Source organism: Hibiscus syriacus, unplaced genomic scaffold (genome assembly GCF_006381635.1).
Source record: "Hibiscus syriacus cultivar Baekdansim isolate YM2019G1 unplaced genomic scaffold, ASM638163v2 tig00116995_pilon, whole genome shotgun sequence".
NCBI classification, from domain to species: domain Eukaryota; kingdom Viridiplantae; phylum Streptophyta; class Magnoliopsida; order Malvales; family Malvaceae; genus Hibiscus; species Hibiscus syriacus.
Genome location: NW_024063511.1, coordinates 554268 through 562468, shown reverse-complemented (window position 1 = coordinate 562468; position 8201 = coordinate 554268). Strand labels below are relative to the sequence as shown.

At 33.0% G+C, this 8201-nt stretch overlaps 1 pseudogene; it reads left to right on the top strand.

Annotated features, from left to right (window-relative positions):
- Positions 1–4970: 4970 nt before the first annotated feature.
- LOC120193393 lies at positions 4971–7514 on the top strand (annotated as a pseudogene).
- The last annotated feature ends 687 nt before the right edge of the window (positions 7515–8201 follow it).

Here is an 8201-nt window from a genome sequence, read left to right as displayed (position 1 = left end):
AAATAAACTCGAACAATAGGTAGATACGAACAGATTTGACTGTATCATAAATAAACCATAAAAGATGATCAAATTATTAAAAGATTACCAACAAATCGTAAATCAGAGTCGAATAACATAAAAATATTTAATAATATAAATTTTAATTTCGATTAAATGTTTTTTCTTTTTATCGTATAAGTAAATGAATTATTTAATTATACTTTTGGTTTAATCAAGAAAGGAGAATAGTGGTCACTTTTCCATTATCTAAGATTATTGAGTGCGACACGTCCAAACATCCTATCCTTCTAATCGACAGGAAATAGGAAGAAAATCACTACAATCTTATAGTAAATAAACTAAATTAAATTGATTGAAATGTGATTAACATTGACAGGGTCCAATTATATTATTTAATTCAACGATTTTGATATATCTGAAATAAATAAAATAATATTATTAAAATATAAATTAATATAAAAATAAATGTTCATATTATATTTTTCTCTTTTAAGTGACTAAATAATTTTTCGATCAATTTATGTGCTTAATATTTAAACATGATCGTTTTAAGTGTTTCGACTGTAACAGTAGTTAAAAAACTCCGTTAATTGATTATATTATGTTAAAATATTTTGTTTTTTAAAAAATATTATATTTTTTAAAAATCCCTAAAATTTTCCAGAATTACAAAAATAAACCCAAAAAACTCAAATACTCAAACACTAAACCCCATCCTGCTGCCGTTGGCTGCCACAGCCGTCGGCTGCCACAATCGTCGCCCTTATCGTCAACAGAAAGAAGACCCAGGAAACTTGATCCACCGGAATTGCCTCACTAGAACCGCCCGTGTTTCTCCCAAAGAAGTCTTAATAAAACCGGCCGAAGTTATTTTACTTTCGTCCATGTTCAAACTGTTCGCTGTCGAAACCCCCATTCCCACTTGTTTTCTTGACAACTTGAACTTTGGATTTTCAAATCCGTGTAGAGCCCTTTGCTTTCATCAATGGCATTGTACAAAATACTAGCTTTCTTCCTCGCTTCAAAAGATTTTAAAATACCAACCCACACATATAGATCTCAAAACAAGTCTTAAAAAATCCCTGCTTTACCTTCTTTTTGTTGGGTCTCCACTGTTAGCCATCTTCTAGTGGATTGCTCTCATATTGAAGCTGTTGAAGCAAAGCAAAACCCCACCAAATGACAGCGATGATCGGCGATAGCGGGAGAGAGTTTAGAGATGAGTATTTAGATTTTTGGTTTTTTTATAAATTTAAAAAATTGGGATTTATTTTAAATATAATAATAATTTTAAGTTTTATTAAAAAAATTTTTAAAATTATACAAATATAATATGTATCATTTAATAAAATTGATAAAAAAATAATTTAGGTAACTAAATGACAAAAAATTGTATATTTTAGATAATTTATATATTAAGCCTAAAATATATAATGAATAATTTTAAATCCAGCTGGGCGGTCTTTTAAAACGGGCAAATTTTAATGGTGTGAAAAAAAAAATTCGTGAGATAATATTGGAGAATTATTTGTTGAGATAAAGTCTTCAAACACAAGTCGTCAAGCCGTCATTGCGGCCTGTGCTGAGGTCGCCATGTGATCCTGAAGGCCGCCATGCAAGCACCACGACCTGGAGGTTTGCAGCAGCTCTTTTGGTTCATTCACAAGTGCTGCGATTGCTTCATCCAATGAATTCTTTGTAAGCCTTCACAGAAAAAAGGATAGAATATCATTATAGCATCTATTTGTTTTGCTTACAAATAATAATTAAATTCATTAAATCGATTTAATAAAAAATATTGAACGATAAGTAACAATCGGAACAAATTTTCAATATTTAAATTCCATAAAGAAGCAATTTACAGAGATGAAACAATCACAACACTTATGGATTAAGTAAACTGTTGCAACTCCAGGTCGTGGTGCTTACATGGCGGCCTGTAGTGGATGGGATCACATGGCGACTCAGTATAAGTCGCGGGGACGGCTTGACGATCTATATCTCAACAAATAATTCTCTAATTTTTTCCCTACACCAACAACAACAACAATAAAAACTCTATTCCCATATGCAATGGGGGTAAGGGGTATAAGTAATACAGATAAATAATTGATAGTTTTCATATGCAGTTCATATGCGCGATTTTACTGAGAAGTACTCATACAAGTAAAATCATGCGTAAAATCTCTGCATAAATACAAACGTAAGACCCGATTAAATTAAAAAAAATATAAGAGAATGATACACAGTAATCTACCATTATTTAATAAAATTTGCCATTAAAACGCGGCGGTCCACAATTAAAATCCCATTCTGCGCGATAGAAAGTAGAAACCGTCGGGATGCTTTGATTTGACAACAGGTTGTTGTGTATGCGAAAGTGCTTTGTTTTCTTTCCTAATAAATAAATAAATAAATACAGCGTTACCAATCATTTGTTTTTTTTTTATATATATATTTAAAAAAAAACAAGAGAGTTAATGTATATTAGAATTGAAAATTAATTCAATTTTATTTTTTCCTTTTATTATCCAAAAATAGAGTGAATTTATCCAAAAAAAATTGTCATGAAACCGCCAGCCGAAAGGTATTGGAATAAGGGAAAGGGAATAGAGCAATATATTCAGCTAACAAGGAATATGTTTCTTTCACGTTATCAATTATTAAGATTTATTTGAGTGTTCAAAATAATATTTAGTCTTATTTTTTGGATTATTTTATTTTTATGTTTTTTTATATTTTACTACATGTAAATAAATTTGCTGTTTAGTTATCAGAATGAATATTTATTTGAAAAAATTAAAATTAAAACATGCTATTAACGAGGAATTTGTCATCTAAAAACGTTTTTTGACCAAAACTAATTAACTAAATATAATTGACCGGTCAGTCAAATTTCTAATCTTTTATAATTATATTTAATTAGTTCATGATATTAAATAAAAATAAATAAAAAAACATAACAATGTGATAATGTTGAGAGTTATTTGACAAATTGACTAATAAACTGTTTATTGTCACTAATAGGATTAAGTACTTAATTAAACTTAAGCTTAAATTTTCATGAAGTCGACTGTAATCAAAGTCCACGGTTACTCCACTGCAGGGAATCAAAACTCTAATAACGGAGAAAATTGACCAACCGCGGTAAAAGACGTAGGGGTAACGAACTCTACTTTTCTATCAAAAAATTATCATAATAAATCAACACGTGTTCAAACAGGCGCTCACCGGTTATCGGTTGTTTTACCCCCTCATCGTGTGGCCCATATCCGCCTCCGCTGCCACCCTCACCGCCTTCAACGCGCTCCGCCTCCCCATCTCCTCTTCCCCGCGTATCCACGCCCAAAAAAGGGAAAAAGTATTTAACAATATCTAAATTTATTATTTATTTAAATTTCCATGTAAAACATAGGGTAAACATACGGGAGACCACTAAATGGTCAAAAATCAATGTGACCACCGAACTTTCAATTGAATCAATCAGACCACCCAACTATTTAATTGATTTAATCAAACCACCGACCGTTAATTTTTAACAGAAGTGATGACGTGTTTGTTAATAAAATTGGCATAATTATATATTTGATCCTTAATATTTACATATCTTATCAATTTAGTCACTATTTTAATTCAATTAAATAAATTTAACTATCTAATTAGAACGTGACACGTGTCAATATATGATTGGAAGGTTTTATTTATGAATTTTAAATTATTTAATTAAATAAATTTTCTATCCAATCAGGTGGTGACGTGTCACCACCCAATTGAAATGAAAATAAATTGACAAACTTGTGTCCAAGGAGAATCAAACCAGAGAAAGGTCTTTTAAGAGTTTGTTGAGGATAAAAAATTAACAAATTATTTGTCTTTAAAGTTTACAACTACGGGTGTTTAAACGGTTAATTCGGTCACCGACCAAATCGAATTAACTATAACCGAAATAATCGAATTTTTTCTTTAATCGTTAATCGAATCGAAATTAATTTGAAAATTATTAACCAAACCGAACCAAATTTCGGTTAATTTTTGAATTAACCATTTTTAAATTTTCTAATTTATATAACAATTGAATATTTTTAATTAAAAAAATCAAATTACTACAGTGTACAATTTGTTGGAACACATTTTGTAGCAATATTCAGTGTATTATTCATCGAATTACTATTTTTAATTCAAAAAATTAAATAAATTATTCACGATTAATTATTATTTAAAGTAATTATAATTGTTTTTAATTAAAAATATTAAATTTTTATATAAATTAGAAAATTAAAAAAATCGGTTAATTCGAAAATTGACCGAATTAACCGAAATTTGTTCGGTTCAATTAATAATTTTCAAATAAATTTCGTTTCGGTTAACGATTAAAGAAAAAAATCGATTATTTCGATTATAGTTAATTCGATTCGGTCAACGACTGAATTAACCGTTTGAACACTTGTAATTGTAAACTTTAAAAGATAAATTCAAATTGTTGTAACTTTAAACTATTAGGAACCTTTAACTCAATGGTTTGACGTCCGGTTGCTTTATCTACCTTGTCCCTGGTTTAATTCTCCTTGGGCACAAGTTTGCCCATTTATTTTCATTTCAATCAATTGGTGACACGTGTCACCAATTGATTGGATAGAAAATTATTTAATTAAATAATTTAAAATTCATAAATAAAACATTCCAATCATATATTGACACGTTTCACGTTCTAATTGGATAGTTAAATTTATTTAATTGAATTAAAATAGTGACTAAATTGATATAATATATAAATATTAAGGAATAAATATATAATTATGCCAATTTTATTAACGGACACGTCACAACTTATGTTAAAAATTAACGGCCGGTGGTTTGGTTGAATCAATTAAATAGTTAGGTGATCTGATTGATTCAATTGAAAGTTAAGTGGTCACATTGATTTTTTACTATAGTTTAGTGGTCTCACGTGTAGTTTACCCTAAAATATATTTACTATTTTAATTAATAAATAAAAATTCAGGTAGCACTTTCATTTAGCTGTTGGGGAGAGAGAAAAAAGCGAGCGAGCGAGAGAGAAGAGTTTTAAGAGAGATAAAGGGGACTCTTAAAGATTTTGCTCGCGAAGCCAAAGCTCTCCATTGCTCGCTCTGGTTGCAGACAAAGTCCAAAGGACGAACAACCAACTATAGAAAAACAGAAAAAGAAAATCAGACGAAAAGCAACAGGAACGCGAAGAAGAGAGACAGCGAAGCTAAAGGAACAGCAAAAAAAGAAGAAAAAGAAAAAAAGTACAGGATATAAAAGAAAATAAAAGTTAGTGACTTAATTTTTGACAATAAAGGAGAAATTCATTTCAGTTCTTTATCCAATCAGTAAGTTCCTCGCAACATGTTTTTATCATTATTCCTTCTCTTTTTGTGTCATTTCATGTTATTAGTTTTTAATCGCTTTGTTTGTCTTGATTCGTTAGTTGAGATTAATGAAATTATAAACAGATCTAATTTGCTCTCTTTTTTCTGTTATTTCAATCTAGCAGTTCTATTTGCAATACCTATATGTATAATGTTCTGTTGTTTGTTATGAAATACTGAGATCTGGTGCTTTTTTTTCCTTCAGCTTGTTTGATTCTGAGTTTCTTTTTCTGTTTTATAAATTATTTCTGTTTATTCTCATTTGACTCCGTTTTATTTTTCCCATTAAACTGTAGACACCAAAAGCCTCTGTAAATTATTTTTCCTTTATAAATCTCAACTGGATCGTTCTTTATTGGCTTAAAATCTCTGTTTGGTTCATTTTATCCTTTCGAATTTGATTGAAACTTTTCGTTGGTTTTCTTTTCTTTTCTGAATTGGTTGAATTTGTTATTATTGACAGCGTTTTCTTTTTTCTGGGGACCAAAACAAAAAACTTGTGCTTCTTACAGTGATTGAGCTCTCCCATATTTTCATTGGGGAAGTTTTCCCTTTTGAAGTTAAGGAGGGGGAGGAGAGTCATGTTGGAGGACCGGTCCTGCGAGTCGTGTTTGTTGTTTGCAAGCTCTTGTCAACAAGGAACAGAGTGGGCTTACATGTACAATGGGAAGCGTTCGTGGAACTCGGAGACCGGATGACTGGTCGGGAAACCAAGTTGGCTAAGCTCCCCCCGATGATTCTTCCAGCGATGATAACAATGATAATAATAATACTAATTCTTCTTCTTCCCCACAAGACTCAGGGTGACCTCCTCTTGCCTGATTCACGTGACCAATCCGACGATGACAGTAAGCAATCTGTTTCTTCTTTGGATTTGGATGCTTCACTTATCCATCGTCACTCCATTGGACTAGACAAACCTGATCTCATTAACCAATCAGACGAGGACAGCTTGTCGGGTTCTGTGGAGGACTCACCGGGGGAACAGTCTGAGGAAGATGTTGTGGAATTATCTTCAGATTGGATACCTTAATCCAACCACTTGGGAGAGACAACTCCATCAGTTGTCTGATAAGGTGTTCAAGGTCTGATTATGGTTCCATTGCCTCATTGAACAGGAGTTTTCGTTCCTTAATTAGGAGTGGAGAGATCTATAAGTGAGGAGGTTGAATGGAGTGATTGAGCATTGGGTATATTTTTCTTGTCAACTCCTTCAATGGGAGGCATTTGATCCAATTCGACACAGGTGGATGCATTTGCCGAGGATGCCTCACAATGAATGTTTCATTTTTTCAGATAAGGAATCCTTGGCTGTGGGAACCGAATTGCTTGTTTTTGGGAAAGAGGTGACTTCTCAGGTTATATATAGATACAGTATTTGACAAATTCATGGACTTCTAGCACTAGCATGAATGCTCCAAGGTGCTTGTTTGGGTCGGCTAGTTTTGGAGAGAGAGCGATTTTAGCTGGTGGCTGTGATTCTCAGGGTAATATCTTGAGCTCTGCAGAAATGTACAACTCCGAGACACAGAAGTGGGAGACTCTCCCTAGCATGAATAAGCCGAGGAAGATGGTAGTGGGGTATATATGGATAGAAAGTTTTATGTAATTGGGGGAGTTGGTGGGGTTGGGAAAGATACAAGGGTTCTCACTTCAGGTGAGGAGTATGATTTAGAGACTAGAAGATGGACTGAAATTCCTAACATGTCTCCCGAAGGACTGGAGCAGCTGGCGAGGCTGAGGTGCCTGCAGCAGCTGGAGCACCCCCTGGTTGCAGTTGTAAATGATGACATGGAGGTAAAGAAGTATGATAAGGAGAGAAACTCATGGTTGACTATTGGAAGATTGCCTGAAAGGGCGTCTCAATGAAGGTTGGGGTCTTGCATTCAGAGCATGTGGAGATCGCCTTTGTGATCGGTGGACCTAGGACTTCAGGGGAAGGTTTTATAGAGCTGAACTCATGGGCTCCAAGCGAAGGGCCGCCACAATGGAACTTGCTTGCGAGAAAGCAATCGGGTGACTTTGTTATAATTGTGCTGTCATGGGATGCTAGTGGATGGATTTTGGCAACATCCTGCAGTGAAATGGTGCCACACTGCTACTGTTATTGATTCTCCTCCTATACAGAATTCTGAATTCTTGCTAATGGTAATTTTCCCTTTCTTCTTTTTGTTATATATTTTTGCTACTGATAGCATGTCTTGACTCTTTGAGTTTTTGTTTCTTTTTTCAACTTCATTCAAAATATCTTCCATTAAATTCGTGTCTTCCCCTGTTTTCAGTGACATGTGAATTGCAAAGGTTGGTGCCATGCAGCACAGGAATAGGTTTAATAATTTGAAGTACCAACATATCCGTAGTTCGTCATTACAGATTGTTGAAGCTTTTTTAAGAACACAGAACTAGGGTTTCTTTATCCTTAATTTTCTTGGAATGGTTTTTAAGGGTCGTAATCTTGGATGTTGGCTGATGTACTGATTACATTGATCATTACAATTGATGGGCTATATTCCCAGAATTTTTCTCATGTACACTTTGGAATCTTTTGTTGGTTTTAAATTCTTTTGTTCAGCTGTTGCTGTTGGTTCTTATTCCTTTCAATTATTGTTAATTTTGACAGATGGAACTATATTCGTTTTTTAGCAGAATTCTGCTTATTGGATAAATAAAAAGCCAATCCCCCCCCCAAAAAAAAAAGAACTATATTCATATGGTTAGGACGTATCATAGTATGATTTAGCTTCCATTGCTGTTTATATTTCTTGATTATTGAATAGGTGGACGGGTCTTCTAGTTTCTTGAACT